This window comes from Ornithorhynchus anatinus, chromosome 4 (assembly GCF_004115215.2).
Source record: "Ornithorhynchus anatinus isolate Pmale09 chromosome 4, mOrnAna1.pri.v4, whole genome shotgun sequence".
In the NCBI taxonomy this organism is placed as follows: Eukaryota; Metazoa; Chordata; class Mammalia; order Monotremata; family Ornithorhynchidae; genus Ornithorhynchus; species Ornithorhynchus anatinus.
This window is the reverse complement of record NC_041731.1, coordinates 59613358-59633801: the sequence shown is the minus strand read 5'-3', so window position 1 is coordinate 59633801 and position 20444 is coordinate 59613358. Positions and strand designations below refer to the sequence as shown.

The window sequence follows — 20444 nt, the reverse complement described above, 5'->3', positions numbered from 1 at the left end:
CAGGACAGATGCATTGACGAGGAAAAGAAGGTGCTGATTCTCACGTAGTCTTCTAGTTATAGATTAAGCAGATTTAGTGAGAGAAATGAGTTGAACCAGAGAGATCCACGGTAACGGGTTAACTGGGCTAAAACAGCTACTCAAAAGTGTTTAATCAGTACAGTGAAAAGAATCTTATCGGATCAGTTGTATTTATTGGGTGTTTACCGTGTGCAGCACGCTGTACAAAGTGCTTGGGAGAGGACAATAATAATGGTGGTATTTGTCAAGCGCTTACTAGGTGCCGAGCACTTTTCTAAGCGCTGGGGTAGACACAGGGGGATCAGGATGTCCCGCGTGGGGCTCACGGTCTTCATCCCCATTTTCCAGATGAGGTAAGTGAGGCCCAGAGAAGTGAAGTGACTCGCCCACAGTCACACAGCCGCCAAGTGGCGGAGCCGGGATTCGAACCCACGACCTCGGACTCCAAAGCCCTTGCTCTTTCCACTGAGCCACGCTGCTTCTCTATACAATATACAATATAACAGAGTTGATAGACACGGTCCCTGTCCGCAAGGAGCCGTGAAATTACTACTTCGGCATTCAGTCTGCAGCAATATACAACCTAGAAAGCAGTCACAGAACACGCTTTCCAGGAAAGGAGGAAACAAAGGAGGTCTGGCATTTGTTCGGCAGCAGGAAATTAAAAAGTAATTAGGAAGATAAGATAGAGGCAGCTTAGTTAAGGATATCGGAGATATGAGAAGAAAGGCGAGAACCGGGAAAAAAAATCCACAACCAACCGAAATGGCAGCAAGAAACAATGACTTTTTCAAAAGGGCAATTTCTCAATCCGAAATGGAAAATAACTACATCGATCGTCGCGGATAGTCACAATGCACGGGTTGAGCGATTAAAGGAGAAGAGGTTGAGAAAGGGAGGGATGCGAACGGATTTGCGAAGTAAACTGTGGCCCGGGGAACGATTAAGTGGCACAGCTGGTGGAGTTTAATGCAGTGGTATGGCCTTGGCTAGCGATGTCTGCTTTCACTCCTCTTCCGGACTAGGGTCCCTCCAGACAGGGCAAGTTCTTGCCTGAGGGGACCAAGGCAGATGAGGCCCCGCAAATACCAGAAGGAGCAGCTTGGCTCAGTGGAAAGAGGCTTAGGAGTCAGAGGTCATGGGTTCTAATCCCGACTCCGCCACTTGTCAGCTGTGTGACTTTGGGCGAGTCACTTCGCTTCTCTGTGCCTCAGTTCCCTCATCTGTAAAATGGGGATGAAGATTGCGAGCCCCACGTGGGACAACCTGATTCCCTTGTATCGACCCCAGCGTTTAGAACGGTGCTTTGCACATAGTAAGCGCTTAACCAATACCAACATTATTATTATTATTATTAGGCCGGAAACGGACAGTGGGGGTGGCAAGAGCTGGGGCATCTGTGCTGGGAATCCAAATGATGCAGCTGAAGACAACTCTCCACCCGGAGCTGGATTCCAGTCACAAGTCAGTGCCGTACTGGGGCCAAGAGCAGCCCCGCACCGCCCCGCACTGTCCGCTCGGGCCCAGACTAATAATAATAATACTAATGATGAGGATGATAGTATTTGTTAAGCACTTACTATGTGCCAAGCACTATTCTAAGCTCTGGGGTAGATACAAGGTAATAAGGTTGTCCCACGTTGGGCTCACAGTCTTAATCTCCATTTTACAGATGAGATAACTGAGGCACAGAGAAGTTAAGTGACTTGCCCACAGTTACACAGCTGATAAGTGGCAGAGCCGGGATTAGAACCCACGGCCTCTAGTCTAGGTCTAGCACTCCCAGGCCCGTGCTCTTTCCACTAAGCCACCCTGCTGGATCAGTGGAGCCAAGAAGCAGCATGACCTATGTATAGTACACGGGCCTGGGAGTCAGAAGGTCATGGGTTTTAATCCCGGCTCTGCCACCTATCTGCTGTGGGACCTTGCGTGATTCACTTCACTTCTCTGGGCCTCAATTACTTCATCTGTAAAATGGGGATTGAGACTTTGAGCCCCACATGTGTTCAACCCAATTTGCTCATGTCCACCCCAGCGCTTGGTACAGCACCTAGCACATAGTAAGCATTGAACAAATAGCATGATTAATTTAAGCTTGGAAGTTTGAGGCCTGGATTCTAATCCAGCCTCCGCTTTGCTTGATGGGTGACCTTGGGCAGGATGCTTAATTTCTCCGTGCCTCAGTTTTCTCATCTGCAAAAGGGAGATTCCATAACATCGTCACAATTACTATTATTATTATTAGCTCTTCTCCCCCTACCTAGACCTCTTTTTTGGTTTGCTTTGCTTTTTTAACAGTATCTGTTAAATGCATACTATGTGCCACGCACTCTACTAAGCACTGGGGTAGATACAAACTAATCGGGTTGGACACAGTCCACGACCCATATGGGGCTCACAGTTTTAATCGCCATTCTACAGCTGAGTTAACTGAAGTACTGAAAAGTTAAGTGACTTACCCAAGGTCACACGGAACACACGCGGCAGAGCCGGGATTAGAGTGTAGATCCTCTGACTCTCAGGCCCGTGCTCTTCCCAGTAGGTCCCGCTGCTTCCCATGTGGGACGGGAACTGTGTCTGATGGGATCATCTTGTTTAGTACAGAGTTTAGTCCGGTGCTTGGCTTAGAATAAATGCTTAACATATACCACAATGATTATGAATCAATTAATCGGTGGTACTTATTGAGCAATTACTATGTCCAGAGCACTGTTATGATTAGCTAGATAGGCAGTGTGGCCTCTGACCCTGCCTTTCCACGGAGCCACGCTGCACTTATTATGTGCCTGACACCGTTCTAAGTCTCGGGATCGCACCTGGAGAGTTTCCAGTGCTCTACCGGTCTCGACTACGGGAGGGAGAGTCAAGCGGAGGCATATCTGCTCCACCCCTAGCTCGGCCAGTGGCTAGCGAGCGGAAAGCAACCTGCTACAACGCGCTGGGCAGCAGCGGCATGGGAGCGAGTCAAGGGTGGAGACTCAAGTTCACCGTGCGGAAGAAGGCGACGGTAAACCACTTCCGTATTTCCACCCAAAAAACTCTGAGGATACACTAGCAGAACGATTGCAGGTGGAGGTGGAGAGTTCTGGGAGAGATTTGTCCACGGAGTCGTTATGGGTCGGAGATGCCTCGACAGCACGAGACAAGACTGTTTTAAGCAGTTGGGGTATTGGGGTGGATAGAAAATTGGACGTAGTCTATGGCCCACATGGGGCTCAAGGTCTTAATCTCTATTTTACCGACAAGGTAACTGAGGCACACAGAAGCCAAGCGACTTGTCCAAGGTCACCCAGCAGGCAAATGGCAGAGCTGGGATCAGAAGCCGTGTCCTTCTGACTTTCGGGCCCGTACTCTAGCCACTAAACCGTGCTGCTTCTTTTAAAAGCTAACTCGTGTTTTCTTACGGGAAGCAGCGTGGCTCAGCGGAAGGAGCCTGGGCTTCGGAGTCAGAGGCCATGGGTTCGACTCCCGGCTCTGCCCCTTGTCAGCTGTGTGATTGTGGGCGAGTCATTTCACTGCTCTGTGACTCAGTGACCTCATCTGTAAAATGGGGATTAACTGTGAGCCTCACGTGGGACGACCTGATGACCCTGTATCTACCCCAGCACTTAGAACAGTGCTCTGCACATAGTAAGCGCTTAACAAATACCAACAATATTATTATTATTATGGGGGGAAACGTAGGCGGCAGGGCAGCGGGGATAGGTGAAAATCAAATGCACAGTGCACTTGCACGGTTAAGGGAAATGAATAATAATGTTGGTATTTAAGCGCTTACTATGTGCAGAGCACTGTTCTAAGCGTGGGGGGAGATACAGGGTAATCAGGTTGTCCCACGTGAGGCTCACAGTCTCACTCCCCATTTTCCAGATGAGGTAACTGAGGCACAGAGAAGTTAAGTGACTTGTCCACAGTCACACAGCTGACAAGTGAGGAACTGATATGATCAAACTAACACGACTAAGAGGGCTGCTAAATCTGTGAATTTTTCAAATGCTTCCCATTTAATTCTCCTCAGCAAAGGGGTGGGAAATCCTTTCTGTTGAAACCGATTAGAGGTTTTGGAGAGCAACAGATTATATCAGAAAGCCCTGTCGTAATCAGAAGGCCATTGTCATACCTCTCCGTTGTGCCTGAAGCGTTTATCATCGGATGAGGGGACGTGGGTTTATGAGAGTTGTAGAAAAAACCTGAAAGTTTCATGGAGTTGCAGCAGCAGAAGACGATTTGGGGGCTTGGATTTGTGGTGGAGTTTCAGTGGAAAAAACAGTATATGAAGAATGTGTGAAGAAAACATTTCGTCTTGAAATGTGAAAAACGGAAAGCTTGAGAGTGAATCAGGGAGGGTTTTGTTCAGTAGGGTGTTATTATTATGGCATTTTTAAATTTTTTTATTTTATTTGTTAAGCATCATGTAAGAAGCATTGCTCTAAAAGCTGGGGTCGATAGAAGTTAATCAAGTTGAACACTGTCCCTCTCCCACATGGAACTCTCGGTCTAAGTAGGAGGAAGAACAGGTAATGAGAGGAAATGGAGAAGAGGAAATTCCCGCAGCTAGGAAAGACCTGCATTCAGAATCGCTGAAATCACATCCCTACAGCCCCCAGTTTCATCACTGAGTATCCAGAAGTCAGGAATGCTGTATCTTTGTAGCATCAAGGCCCACAGAAAGTGAAAAATGCTCCACTACAATTACATATGCTTTTTTTCTCCTGTAGCTATACGCCATCTGGAAACCTTGAATTTATCTTCCCTCTGAAATGTTCCATGTCCTTTTTCTCCCCGATTAACTTTCCAGCTGTGCCATCCCTACAGCCATCTCAACACTCTTGGACTTACCTGTTTCTGGTTACTCATTTATGCACCTGTGTTTATTACATCTACTCTTACACTAAAGTATCGAATGTGCATCGATAGAAGTCCACGTCTTAAGCTTCAGACGATCTTCCATATGTTCCAAATATGTGGCTCAGTGCTCCTTGGTTACGATATTGATACATCTGCCAATTTGCTGATATTGAGGCATTTGACCATTTTCTTTCTAGAGGACACCATCACCCCACTCCCTTCCCACTCCAGCACTAGGATAATGATAACAATAATAATAATATAATAATGGTAATAATTCTTGTATTCCTTAAGTACTTGCTGTGTCGAGCACTGCGTGAAGCACTGAAGCAGATACAATAAATTAAATAAGATACAGCTTCTGTCCCACATGAAGCTCTGAGACTAAGAGGGAGCGAGAAGAGGCATTTAACCTACAGTTTATTTGTTTATTCATTCATTCAATTGTACTTATTGAGCACTTACTGTGTGCAGAGCACTGTACTTAGTGCTTGGCAAGTGCAATTTGGCAACGGAGACAATCCCTACCCAATAATGGGCTCACAGTCTAGAAGGGGGGAGACAGACAACAAAACAAAACAAGTAGACAGGCATCAATAGCACCAATCTAAATAAATAGAATGATAGATGTATACACATCATTAATAAAATAAATAGAATAATAAATATGTACACATAATCAGAAGCGCTGTGGGGCACGGAGGGGGATAGAGCAGAGGGAGGGAGTTGGGGCGATGGGGAGGGGAGGAGGAGCAGAGGAAAAGGGGGGCTCAGTCTGGGAAGGCCTCCTGGAGGAGGTGAGCTTTCAGTAGGACTTTGAAGGGGGAAGTGTTCTAGTTTGGCAGATGTGAGGAGGGAGGGCATTCCGGGCCAGAGGTAGGACGAGGGCCAGGGGTCAAGGGTGGGAAAGGTGAGAACGACCGACGAGGGAACTGAGGCACAGAAAAGTCAAGTGACTTGCCCACGGTCACAGTGCGGGCTAGTAGTGGACTCAGGTGTCAAGTGTCCTGGCTTCTGGTCCTGTGCTTTTTCCTCTGGGTCACACCGCTTCTTTAAGAAATGCTTTACTCATTCCCATCATCCTCTCCATTTGATTGAAGGACCTTATTCCGCACACTCCGCCTCCTCTATCAAACACCTTTAAAGGCAGCGACGGGTAAAGACCAGTTGCCCCTCGCTGCCCCACGCTGAGATGCGGGCTTCATGATTACGCTCAGGTCCAAAATGCCAATGACACATTTTCATCTCGTCTATACTCCCTCTTCAGTTAAAACAAGGCCTTCGCATATTTGCTCTTCACTCTGAAATTGTTGCTCCTATTAGCACCGTGGAATAAACACTCGCCAAGCGTTATCCATACTCACGCTATGATAGTTCACCTTGTAGATTGTAAGCTCACTGGGGGCAGAATGTGTTTACCAACTTTGTTGGCACGGTGCAGTGGATAGAGCACGGGCCTGGGAGTCAGAAGGTCATGGGTTTTAATCCCGACTCTGCCGCTTGTCTGCTGTGTGACTTAGGGCAAGTCACTTCACTTCTCTGGACCTCAGTTACCTCATCTGTAAAAAATGGGGATCAAGATCCTAATCTGGGACAGAGGCTGTCCAACCTGATTAATGTGTTATGAGAAGCAGCGTGGCTCAGTGGAAAGGGCATGGGCTTTGGAGTCAGGGGTCATGAGTTCGAATCCCAGCTCTGCCACTTGTCGGCTGTGTGACTGTGGGCAAGTCACTTAACTTCTCTGTGCCTCAGTTACCTCATCTGTCAAATGGGGATTAAGACTGTGAGCCCCTCGTGGGACGACCTGATTCCCCTGTGTCTACCCCAGCGCTTGGAATAGTGCTCTGCACATAGTAAGCGCTTAACAAATACCAACATTATTATTATTATTACCCTAGTGCTTAGAACAGTGCTTGACACATAGTAAGTGCTTAACAAGTACCATAATAATAATTATTCCCCCAGTGCTTAATACTGTGCTCCGTACACAGTAAGTGCTCAATAAATGCAACTGATTGTTTAATTGATTGATCTGATTGCACCATCCACCCTCACGGACAAGGAGATCGAAGGCGCAATCGCTTAAATAGGAAATTCAGGACCTCCGCATGCATTTACAGGGAAAATAATGTGCTGATTCTCACATGGTCTTCTAGTCATCATCAGATTTAGTGAGAGAAAACAGTTGAACCTGAGAGAGCCATAGTGACCAGTTAACTGGGCTAAAATAGCTACTTGAGAAAGCGTTCAATCAGTACAGCTAAAAGAACCTCAAGCATTCAATTGTATTTATTGAGCGCTTATTGTGTGCAGCACACTGTACAGATCGCTTGGGAGAGTACAAAATAAGAGAGTTGGTAGGCGCGTTCTTCCCAGCCGACAACGAGCCGTGAAATTACCACTTCGGCATGCAGTCTGCAGGATTATACAACCAAGAGAGCGTTCACAGAACATGCTTGCCAGGGAAGGGGGGGAAACAAAGGAGGTACGGCATATATTTGGGAGCAGGAAATTAAAAAGTAATTAGGAAGATAAGATAGAGGTAGCTTAGTTAAGGATATCAGAGATATGAGAAGAGAGAGAAGCAGCGAGGCTCAGTGGAAAGAGCAGGGGCTTGGGAGTCAGAGGGCGTGGGTTCTAATCTCACCTCTGCCACTTGTCTGCTGTGTGACCTGGGGCAAGCCACCTAACTTGTCTGTGCCTCTGTTACCACACCTGTAAAAAAGGGAATAAAACTGCGTGTGAGCCCCACGTGGGACAACCCGATGACCTTGTATCGATCCCAGTGCTTAGAACAGTGCTTGGCACATAGTAAGCGCTTAACGAATTCCATCATTATTATTACTGTTACTATTATCTGTTGAGTGCTTACTATTTGTAGAGCACTATTCTAAGCACCGGGGTGGATACAAGCAAATCACGTTGCTCCCAGTCCCTGTCCCACGAGGGGCTCACAGTCTCAATCCCCATTTTACAGATGAGGTAACTGAGACTCAGCGAAGTGAAGTGACTTGCCCAAGGTCACACAGCAGACGAGCGGCAGAGCCGGGATTAAAATCCGGGTCCTTTTAACTCCCAGATCCATGATCTATCCAATAGGCCAAAGATGAGAGGAAGCAAAGGAGAATAAAGATATATGCGTGAGTGCTCTGGATGGGGAATATCTCTTGATAGGGTTAGGAGAGCAGATGGAAACATTTTCCCAACAAAGAATATCAACGCCACGTTGTGAATGACGGCTGGAGATAGACTGAGGCGGGAGAGAGGCATGAGCTATCACAAGGCAGCATGGCCTAGTGGAAAGAGCACTGACCTGGAAGTCTGCCACTTTCCTCTTGGGCAAGTCATTCCAGTTTTCTCATCTGCAAAATGGGGTTTTAATACCTTTTCTCCCTTTTTTAACGATATTGTTACACACTTAATATGTGCCAGTACCCCAGTTTCCGCATCTGCAAAATGGGGTTTTAATACCTGTTCTCCTTTTTTTAAAATCGATATTGTTACGCACTTACTACGTGCCAGGCTCTCTACTAAATAACGATAATAATGGTGGCATTCGTTAAGCACTCACTATGTGCCAAGCACTGTTCTACGCACTGGGGTAGATACAAGGTGATCGGCTTGTCCCACGTGGGGCTCACAGTCTTCATCCCCATTTTACAGATGAGGTAACAGAGGCACAGAGAAGTGAAGTGACTTGCCCAAGGTCACACAGCTGACAGGTGGCAGAGCCGAGATTAGATTGTGCTCGAGGGGCCACACTCGGGAGAGTACAACGGAGTTAGTAGACATATACCTTGCCCACAAGGAGCTTACTGTCCATAGAAGGAGATAGTATGTGTACATTCGTGCTGGGGTCCGAGGTGGGGGTGAATTATCCAGGACTCAAAGCGTACGGATCCAAGCGGACATAGGTGTTGCAGAAGGGAGAACGAGTCAGGGAAAAGAAGGCTCGGCCCGGGGAAACCTCTTGGAGGAGATGTGATGTTAATGAGGCTTTAAGGTGGAGAGAGGGGCGGTCTGAAGCGGTACGTGGAGGGGGAGGGAGTTCCAGGCCAGCAAAAGGGTCGGAGATGAGATGGAAGAGATCAGGGCACAGTGGGGAAGCCGCAGGTAGAGGAGCGAAGTGGGTGGTCCGGGCTGTAGTAGGAGAAAAATGAGGTGAGGTAGGAGGGGGTGAGCTGATCGAGTGCCTTAAAGTCGACCGTAAGGAGTTTCCGTTTGACACAGAGGTTCTTGAGAAGTGGGGATGTGTGGACTCAAAAGTGCTTTTTTTAAAAAAAATGATCCAGGTTACCGAGTGAAGTACGAAGTTGAGTGGGCAGAGAGCAGAGGCGAGGAGATAAGCAAGGAGGAAAATGCAGGAGTCGAGATAGGACCGCAGGATAGGATAAGGGGGAAGCAGCGTGGCTAGAGCGCCGTACTAAGCACCTGAGATTGTACAACATAACAGAGTTGGTTACGGGGAAGCAGCGTGGCTCAGTGGAAAGAGCCTGGGTTTCGGAGTCGGAGGTCCTGGGTTCGACTCCCGGCTCTGCCACTTGTCAGCGGTGTGACTGTGGGCGAGTCACTTCACTTCCCTGGGCCTCAGTTACCTCATCTGGAAAATGGGGATTAACTGTGAGCCTCACGTGGGACGACCCGATGACCCTGTGTCTACCCCAGTGCTTAGAACACTGCTTTGCACATAGTGAGCGCTTAACAAATACCAACATTATTATTATTATTATTATTATTATAAGGGCTTGGAGTAGTATAGGAGCAGTTTGGATGGAGAGGAAAGGGTGGATTTGAGTGATGCTGTGAAGGTAGAACCGACGGGATTTGGTGACAGATTGAATATATGGGTTGAATGTGAGAGATGACTCGAGAATAATGCCCAAATTACAGGCTTGTGAGAGAGGGAGGATAGTCTACAGGGGTGGAAAAGGCAAGTGGGAAGATGTGTCCTGTTTCGGACACGTTAAATTTGAGGTATCGGCAGACATTAACCACTGAAGTGTAATGCGGACAGGTCGGCTTTAGCAAGGACAGCAGAGTAGAGAGGGAGGGATATTTTTTTTTATTTTCTTTATAGTCAATCGATCGATCATATTTATCGAGTTCTTACTGTGTGCAGAGCTCTGTACTAAGCACTCGAGATTGTACAGCGTAACAGAGTGGGTAGATAGGTTTCCTGTCCACAGTGAGGTTACGTTCTAGTGGGGGAGACAGACATTAAATCAAAAGAGGAATTACAGATATAGAACAGCCAGCAATAAAGTCAAACAAAAAACAGAACCTAAAAGTCTACCGAATGTGAACTTTTAAAGAGAGAACAATGAAACTGCAAAAGCAAAATGGGTAATGAAAAATAAAAAGAATATATATGAGTACAGGGCTTTTCATTTTGTGTTTTTCTTACTAATTACCCTTTAAGAGAAATGCCTCTTCAGGACTGGCTTCTGCTCTTTTCCTTGAGTTTACATCTTACCCCATTTTTTTTATGGTATTTGTTAAGTGTTTTACTATGTGCCAGGCACTGTACTAAGCACTGGGGAAGGTACATGCTAATCAGGTTGGACACAGTCCATGTCTTGCATGGGGCTCACAGTCTTCATCCCCATTTTACATATGAGACAACTGAGGCACAAAGAATTTAATTCACACAGCCAAGGTCACACAGCAGTCAGGTGTCAGTCCCGGGATTAGAACTCAGGTTCACCCATTTCCCTGTGTCCTCGTGGAAACAGAACCAGTCTTTCTTTATGACACCTGTCAACTAATCAATCAGTGGTATTTATTGAGCACTTACTATGTGCAGAGCACTGTTCTAAGCACTTGGGAGAGTACAGTACTAGAGAATTAGCAAATTCCCTACCCATAATAAGTTTGTAGTCTAGAGGTGATCTCACAGTCCATTCATTCATTCAGTCGTATTTATTGTGCACTTACTGTGTGCAAATGTACTAAGCGCTTGAGAGAGTACAATATAACAACAAATGGACACATCCCCCTGCAAACTGACACGAAGCATGCTTCTCTCCTGGGCCCACGATGCTATCTGTATTCTGTGGAGCATGGCTATTAGGGTTTATAAAATAGGATGTTTAAATGCAACTGATTCGAATGCTGTAGCACCTGTTATTCCCTGGTGGAGAATGAATACTAGGCGGGAGGACACTTGTGGTTGATTGGACAGTTTTCTCCTCCTTTTTTTGGTTGTCGCTTAGCACTGAGTAGTATTTAAAAGCCCTCATTCACCCTCTGGGTTCCCCAGATACCAATTACACACATACACTGTGTCACAAATCTGAAACATTTAAGAAGTTTTGGACTGACATGGATTGTTTCCTATAGGAGGGGAAACAAAGGAAAGGAGAGCTGAATTATTCTAGTTGGTGTGATTTACAGGCGTTACCCTCTCCGCACCGTATCTTCTGCAAAGGGTTTGGTTGGGTGACTGATTAAAGTAACTTGGAAAGTCGTTTCGCCTTTCGCCACAGACAGAAAAAGTAGTCAATTGGGTCAGAAAGAGTCTGCAAAGTTTAAAGAAAATATGACAGAAGGGAAATTCTGGCCCTCTTTCACCTTATCTTACTCACCTGTACTTTTCCAGTGTTTTGTGTGTGTGTATGTGAGACACTGAAAGATAGCCCTTTCCACCCTCAACCCCCTAAAATAGAACACATTTTTAGAGCCTCCGAGAGTGAGCAGTGAACTCTTGCTTTGGAAAAACCTTATTCGCAATATTGGACATCCACTCCCCCATCTCTCTCTCTCCCTCCAAGTAGCTCCAAAGTTCCAACCACATCATGCACCCACAAAGCCTGTCCACTGCTCTAATCTTATTTTTGTTGTTCGCAGTCCCCAGCACTTTCACTTTGGCCCCTTTGTCTCACAATCCTTGAAAGCTGCTGCTTGTAAGAATCAGTCCTTTCTTGGTTGCAATGTGCCATGGTGGTCCATCAGCCAAAATCATCTCCTTGTCTCTTGTTTTAGGTTGCCCAGTTTCAGCATCGATTGTAGTCCCTTGCTGCTTGTCTTTATAACGAATCATCTCATCTCCTCTGGTCCTCGAGGTCACCTTTCTCGCTACCTTCTGAGAACCCCACGGCCTGCTGGAAAGAGCCCAGGCCCGGGAGTCAGAAGACTTGGGTTCTAATTCCAGCTCTGCCGTGTGACCTTGGGCAAGTCACTTCATCCTTCTGTGACTCAGTTCCCTGATCGGAAAAATGGGGACTCAAAACCTGTTCCCTTCCTACTTAGACTGTGAGTCCCATGTGGGATCTATCTTGCATTTACCCCAGCACTTAGTAGTACAGTGCTTGGCACAAAGTGAGCCCTGAATTAATATCACAGTTATCAATATTATCTTCAACTCTACTATCCTTAATAATTAAAAATAACTGTGGCATCTGTTAAGCACTTACCATGTGCCAGATACTGTACTAACCACTGGGGTGGTTACAAGCAAATCAGATTGGACACAGTCCCTGTTCCATACAGGGCTCGCAGTCTCAATCCCCATTTTGCAAATGAGGGAGCCGAGGCCCAGAGAAGTGAAGTGACTTGCCCAAGGTCACAGAGCAGGCACCTGGCAGAGCCGGGATTAGAACTCGTGACCTTCTGACTCCCCAGACCCCCGATGTTGCCGCTATTTTCTATATTCTAGGTACGGACTTACAGTGGTTTGATACCGAGGCTTTTGGTTTTGGTTTTGGTCTCTTTTCTGATGATGTCTAGTTAGTCTTTTTGGCTGCTGCAGTACCTAAACTTCTTAGTGGGTCCTCTCCAGTTACTTTGGCTCCTTTGGCCCGAAGAGCTTTCCCTTCTTGAATATAATTACAAGTTCCATATTTTTGTTCCAAGGATGAAATATAGATGAGTTCCACATACATCATAACTCCCAAACATTGATTTGATAGCTCAATAGCTCATGACTTAAAATCAAATAAGCTCCTTTCCTAAAGGACAGCATTTCATAAAGTTTGCCCACAAATTACTAGCCTCATGTGGGACATGGACTATGTCCAACCTGAAGTGGGCAGAGAAATTTTCTGTTTATTCTTGTATTGTACTCTCCCAGGTGCTTAGACCAGTGCTCTGAACACAGTAAGTGCTCAATAAATACAATTGAATGAATTAGCTTGTACCTACCCCAGCGCTTAGTATGGCACCTAGCACATAGTAAGCGCATAACAGTGACCATAAAAAAATCTGAATTTCTTTTCTAAAATTGCTGAGGTCAGTTTATGAATAAAGATCCAAGGCTGCCCCTGCTAGACCAGTATTTATCATTAATCTTATCCTTCTCTTGTAGTGCCATACAAGAAGCATGGCACAACGGAATATGCGGCATGGCACGATGGATAGAGAACGGTTCCGGGAAGCAGAAGATCATGGGTTCTACTTGTCTGTTAAATGGCCTTGAGCAAGTCACTTCACTTCTCTGGGCCTCGGTTCCCTCATCCGTAAAATGGGTAGTGAGACCACGAGCCCCACGTGCCCCGGGGACTGTGTCCAACCTGATTTCTTGTATCCACCCCAGGACTTAGTACAGTGTCTGGAATATAGTTAGTGCTTTACAGATACCGTAATTATTATTAATCATTGTTCAAACAATCAGTGGTATGAACTGAGCACTTACTGTATGAAGAGAATTGTACCAAGCACTGGGAAGAATACAATATAATTAATTCATAGCCATGATCCCTGCCCACAAGAAGCATGAATATCTAGTATGACTGCACAGAGTGGACACAAAATAATGTGATTATGTATTACTCATCTCAATTCATAATTCTTCCATCCAGTAACAACTCTGTCATAGCTCTCCAGGCCCCAAACCGTGGAGGAACTTAAAAAAAAATAATCCTCCATTAGGTGGTATAAGATGAATTTGAAAAAACCAATGTATATTTTATTAGGTAAGATAATAACAATTCATTATTTCACAAGAGTAGGAAAAGTGAAATTATTCCACAGTACTTATTGCAAAATACAACATGCTACAGAAATTCAGTTGAATAACATCAAGATCCAAGCTCACCTGAAACAGAAATCAAATAAAAGCATTCAATTTAATATACTATTAAATGTCTAAACTACCTGAGCTTTCTGAACTTTCTCTTTTGCTTTTTGGATTTTCCAGTAAATGGCAATTTAGTTTTACTAAAGAACTAAGTGTTCTACCTTTTTTAGCCTGAGAGAGGAGACCACTTTACCCTCATAGGAGCCTAACACTTATGTTCTTAGAGTTGCCCTTCACCGATGTAAAGGCAAAATTCTAATCCATAGCCCACCTAGGGCTCGGGAGGAGGAGGCAGGGAACTTGTCTAAGGAAGGAAAGAAGATCAAGATCAACGAGTAGGCTGAGACTTGATCAGAATATTAAAACTTTGGCTAATTGATGGCATTTGGCTGTTAGCTAATCTGCCTTTGCTTCCTGTTTTTAAAATCTTCCTTAGCTAATCAATAAATTAATGGTATTTATTGATCACTTAAGTGCTTGGGAGAGCACCATACAGTAGAATTGGTGGGCACATTGACTTTAGTTCATATAACAAGCTGATCGGATAGCAGAAGTTTTAACCTTTTTTTTTTATGGAAATTGTGGGGATACCTCTAAGTATATGCCAGGGATATGCCAGGTTACATCCATACAATACATCCACTTCGGGAGTACAACATGTGCTGTCTAATGCCTGACCCCACATATATGCCTGGCTGGGGAACCTTACAGATTAATAATTAATTAATGAGAATGAAATAGCGATTGACTTGAGGGATCGTCCTTACAGTCAAATTACTGTTAACTAGAAAGAGTTTCAGTTTTAGCCATTAAAAACGAAAACACTCTCTCGTCTGCCCAATTGTCGCCCATACCTCAAAACTGGGGTGAGATTTTTGGTAAACTTTTCCTAAAAATGTCACTGTGGGGCCAAGTTTATATCTAGCAAGTATGTGCCCAACAGAAAAAAATGTGTTTCAGAAAGATATGAACGAGGTTACAATAAATGCTGTCTAGCAACAGTAACTATAATAAACATTAGGACTGAAATTACCCAGTAGGTAATGCAGGAATGTCTCAAAATAAAGACCAGCTAATATTTTGAATTATGGGTAAAGTGACCAAAATTTTCCATGTCACCAGAAAAAAAAAAATGCTTAAGGTACACTGAGAGGGTAGAAAGTGGGAGAGGATGAAAGAGGTAGGAAAGGGATAAAACATTCTCACCACCTGTACTGACTTCCCTGAAGGGCATTCAATTACCAATGGTAATTCAATACTCTCGGAGCAACAAATTCATCCAGGTCAAGATCTCAGATGTCTTTTGGGAGCGAGTGAGAAGAAGAGGCTGTCTAATGCATCTTTAGTTACAGAAGAAAACAGGAGCACAGCACCGTTTCACCATTTAAGCCTTAGAACCAAATATAGAAAAGGGGATTTTCCCTTGACACGAAACCAATATCTACATATTTAGGGATGTCTTTGCCACCATAAAAGCAAAAAAAAATTTAGACATCTTCTCAGCCACTGAAATGTGGTCTGTTGAGAGTCCCAGATTCCCTCCCCAAAACCCAATCTACCAACCATTCAAAATCACATACCTATAGTCCTATGATCTAATAGTACGATGGTCCAGGATCCAACAAAGAAGAAACCAGAGTAGGGAATCTGTTCTCCTTGTATAGAGTTTTACCCAAGAGCTAGAGGCTTCTTCTTTTAAAGAGGAGAGGCGTGACTTGTACACGGACGAAATGGGAAAATTTGTGTCATCTTAGCAGAGATAAGCAGAAGGCTACACCCAGGATCTTGTTTTGGCTTGACTGAGTTTCAGGGACATCAATCTGATGACCTGCTTTTCCTTCCTTGGGTTCTGGAGCATTGTGTACCCATATGAGTTCAACTTCTGATTATTAAGTAATAATAATAATTACGGTATTTGCTAAGCACTTAGTATATGCCAGACACTGTACTAAACACTGGGGTGGATATGAGCAAATTGGGTGGGACGATGTCCCTTTCCCACTCGGGCTTACACTCTCAATCCCCACTTTACAGTGAGGGAACTGAGGCCCAGAGAAGTGAGTAATAATAGTAATAATAATAATTAGGGTATTTGTTAAGCGCTTCTATGTGCCAAGCACTGTTCTAAGCGCTGGGGTAGCAGGTTGTCCCACGTGAGGCTCACAGTCTTAATCCTCATTTTACAGATGAGGCAACTGAGGTACAGAGAATTTAAGTGACTTGCCCAAAATCACACAGCTGACCAGTGGCAGAGCCAGGATTAGAACCCATGACCTCTGACTCCCAAGCCCGCGCTCTTTCCACTAAGCCACTCTGCTCCTCTGCAGTTATCTTCCAAGTGAATTTATGGCAACGAATGGCCGAACCAGGTGGGTCTTTGGAGAAGTTTTTAGAAAAGACTGTGTTCAAGGTTCTGGATTAGATGTTGTGCTGGTATAAAGGAACAATAAGACAGACCCTTCCTCCTCCCCTATCACAGTTTCCCTGTCTAAAGCCGCTTGGAGTTGCAAATATCTCCCAGTCCATTGGAGATTACCCAACACAACAGTTACTTTCTCAGAAACTAAGAACAAAGGACTTCTCTGGTGAAAATGCACTTGGAGGTATGCATAGGTGGAATAAAATAAAAATAAATAAAATAAATGGTGGCATTTGTTAAGCGCTTACTACATAGAAAGCACTGTGCTAAGCACTGGGGGATACAAGGTGATCAGGTCATCCCACGTGGGGCTCACAGTTTTAATCCCCATTTTACAGACGAGGTAACTGAGGCACAGAGGAAGTGAAGTGACTTGCCCAAGGTCACACAGCTGACAAGTGGCAGAGTCGGGATTAGAACCCATGGTTGATTTAGGTGATCTATTTCACAACTCTTTGGTCCCTGAGATGAAAATGGAGGACTTTAAACTGTATGGAAAAGTCTTCCCAAAACAACTTCCCTTCTCTGAAGATGGTTTTGGATAAGATAGACAGCTTATCTTTCTAGGATGGTGTAGAAAACATTTTGCCGGAAACAGAAGAGACATGTCTACATTGATCCTCCCGATACCTTCTCCCCAGTCTTCAAAAACTGTCAGCTTTAGCGAGAGAGTTAAAATGAAATCTAAACTGCCAGATGCCTACAAAATCCAAGGGATTCCAAAGAGATTCAAAGTTACATCAATCAATCAAATTTATCAAGTGCTCACTGTGTGCAGTACACTGTACTAATCGCTTGGGAAACTCCAATATAATAGAATTGGTAGGCACAATCCCTGCCCACAGGAGCTCACAGGGAGAAATGGAAGTTAAAATAAATTACAGATGGGGAAAAGGTAAATTTTCCTGGCTCTCTCAAAGACACTATTGAATCTGCATACATTAGAGGACTAAAAACTTAGAACATTAGCTCTAAGAACATTAGGCAATGATCAAAAACACTTAATTTTTCTGTGCGTCACTTCCCTCATCCGCAAAACTGGGGTTTGATACCTATTCTCCCTCCTGCTTCGAAGACTAACATCAAAGGCAAGCCTAGGCAGGCTGATCGTCTTTTACCACACCAGTGTTCCCTACAGTGCTTGGCACATGGTAAACACTTATTATTACTATTATTATAATTAGAGTGGCTCATATTAAATGGTGATTTAGCCTGGGGACGGGTCCATGTCTCCCTCTAGTTTTACCCAGTAAAGATAGGAAAGCAGAATTACAGTACAAATAGCATATGAATCACAGGGATGGAGAGCGAGAAGGAAAGTTACACGAATGGGGAGGATGGATATAAAGTTTAACATCAAATTCTGAAGCTCGGGGCTGTAAGACTGACAGGAGGAGGCTCAGTAAAGACAATGACCACCTTTACGAACGTTGTCCCTTCGTATAAAACCACAGCTCACTGGTCTACCTTGGTGGTTAAACAGAAACTATAGGTGAAGCAAATCGACTCGCCGGCAGCTTGAGCCGGTCAGAGGCAGCAACCCCTGCTCTCCAAAAGGATTCCCCGCCACATTCCCTGACCCTAAACTCCTCTCTCCACCTCCACTGGAGAATCCCCAGCATGTGATGTGACTGCGATTCTCCCCCCGCCGGCCCCCACCTAAGAATTCTGGAAAAATGACTCCATTCCAACTCTGTTACCTTGGGCAGGGAGATGGAGTTGAGAATCTTAAGAGAATCTCAAGGATCACAATGAGATTTGAAGACCCTTAAGGGAAATGTCCTTCCAGAATCCACTTAGAGTACAAAGTCCCATAAAACACAGCTTGCCACACTGGAAAAGCAGCTCTATCGGCAAGCCATACCAACCCTGCCTTCCCTTTCCCATCGGCCAAATGGCCCCTTGAAGAGATCCAACTAGCTCCGACCTTTGCATCTACAGAGGTGAGGTAGGGAGGAAAGAAGGAGAAAGAGAGAGGTTGGAGGGGGGGTGGAGGATGGACCCTCATTCCTGTGGACCCCCACACCTTCCTCGCCCGGGGAAGGGGCTCCATACGAAGCCATAGGCAGACAGGCCTCAAGCCCTCAGAGACTCGATTGCCCCCTGACCAGACCCTAATAGCCTCAGTTGTGAGTTGGATCTGGAAAGTTCTGTGGTATTTGACATTTCTTCACCCACAAAAACTTCCTGTTCTCAGACTTCATGAGAGACTTTCCAAATGCCTTAAAATGTGAACTCCTAAAGGCCAGGAATTATGGCACAGGGTATTCCAAATACGCTGCTCGTGCTCCAACTCCACTGGCGGACTTAATATAAGAAACTGTGCTGCTGGAGCCAGCTTGCCGAGAGAGCAGGAGAGACTACGACATTCTCAACTCCTTAATCTCAGCTTCTCCACTCACCCAAATTCTGTGGTTCTGGTCCGGTCGACCAGGAGGTGCATTTGACTGGGTTCGTACAAAACAATATTCAAAAGATGGAGAAAAATAGCCTGTATTTGTATTGCTTAGAAACAACCTAGGGATCGGCTGAGAAAATGGCTTCAACGGGGGTCCTCATCCCCAAACATGGCGACACCCAGGGCCCCTGCTCCGGCCTACGTTGCGCGTGCTGGGCATTGGGCAGCCTGACCCTCAACCTCTCTCCTTGACACCTCGACCTCGACACCTGCACAAGCCATCCGCTGCCCTCCTTACTCCGGATCCCCGGCGTCCAGCCACGTCGGAAGGACGCTGCCGTGACACCGCGGGTCCCAGTAGCCCCTGTTCCGGACCATGGAAGGACTCAACCAGCTGCTGCGTGAGGGCTTCTCGACTCTCAGAAGGTTGAGAAGGTCGCCGCCAAACACCACAGCTGTGACTTTCCGGAACACTGGCAGTCTGACCCGTGAGGAGCCCAAAACCCCGCCGTTCCCGTCAGATCTGTCGGCCTCTTTGCCTTTTGTATCTCTGTTTGCTTTTCAATCAATCAATCAATCAATGGGATTTATCGAGTGCACACCGTACTGAACGCTTGGGAGAATATTCATTCATCCATTCAATTCAGTCGTATTTGCTGAGCGCTTACTGTGTGCAGAGCACTGTACTAAGTGCTTGGGAGAGTAGAAAATAACAATAAACAGGCAGATTCGGTAGATGGTTCCCCTTCTCGTTATTAGACCGCGAGCCCCTTGAGATTCCCCCTCTAGACTTTAAGCTCACTGGGGTCAGGGAATGTGTGTGCTTATTATTATATTGTACTTTCCCAAGTGCTTAATACAGTGCTCTACATTCAGCAAGCGCTCAATAAATACGAATGAATCGATGAATGAATCCTCGGGCCGTAACTACACGTTATCCATGCATTTCTTTCCAGTGCTCAGTACACTGTTTTGCCCATAGTCAGCAAGCACTTCTAGACTGTGGGCCCGTTGTTCGGTAGGGACTGTCTCTCTTTGTCGCTGAATTGTACTTTCCAAGTGCTCAGTACAGGGCTCTGCACACAGTAAGCGCTCAGTAAATACGATGGAATGAATGAAAGCACTTTAAAAATATTATTACAGCTACTCCTGAGAGATTCCTACGCAGCCAACCGGCATCAAGGGCTTATCTGTCTCTCAGAAGGCATCTGATCTCAAACGGCACCTACATCTCAGCACAATGAATCTGAAGTGTACGGGGTTAGCTGAAATATACTTCACGGAAAGACCGAGTGGTTAGAAGAATAGCGGCGCTCGTGAAAGGCAGAAGTGGCTCTTGAGGACTCTTTTAGCCCGGAAAACACAGGGTCATTCAATCGCTGTGATTTGAGAATGATAATGACATCCTCAGACTCAAAAGGATAATCATTCCACTCTTGATTTTGCCGGTAAAAGGCTGGCAGTGTCCAAATGGCTATCAACAGCGCTCCAGCACTTGGGACAGTGCTTGGCACATAGTAAACACTTAAAATGTACCATAATGATTATTGTCAAAAAGCCCTATCCCATGCCCTATATGGGAGATCCAGCCACATAAGCCTCAAAGTCAGGGAAGAACCATCGTTCATTCATTCATTAAATCGTATTTATTGAGCGCTTACTGTGTGCAGAGCACTGAACTAAGCGCTTGGGATAGTACAATAAAATAATAAAAAAAATTCCCTGCTCACAATGAGCTTACAACC

The 20444-nt window shown here is 45.3% G+C and overlaps 1 protein-coding gene across 4 annotated transcripts in view; it reads right to left on the bottom strand.

The window, feature by feature from the left end:
- Positions 1 to 20444, bottom strand: part of CPQ (carboxypeptidase Q) — a 419427-nt gene that overhangs the window by 359399 nt on the left and 39584 nt on the right. The window contains exon 1 of one of the 4 annotated variants that reach the window (XM_039911817.1): positions 15463 to 15579. The exons of 1 other annotated variant lie outside the window; for it this stretch is intronic. The gene's annotated coding sequence lies outside the window, so the exon portion shown is untranslated. Of the gene's footprint in view, positions 1 to 7516; positions 7544 to 15462; positions 15580 to 20444 lie in introns of those variants that run through there. 2 more of the 4 variants (XM_029063857.2, XM_029063859.2) reach the window with 2 other exon arrangements.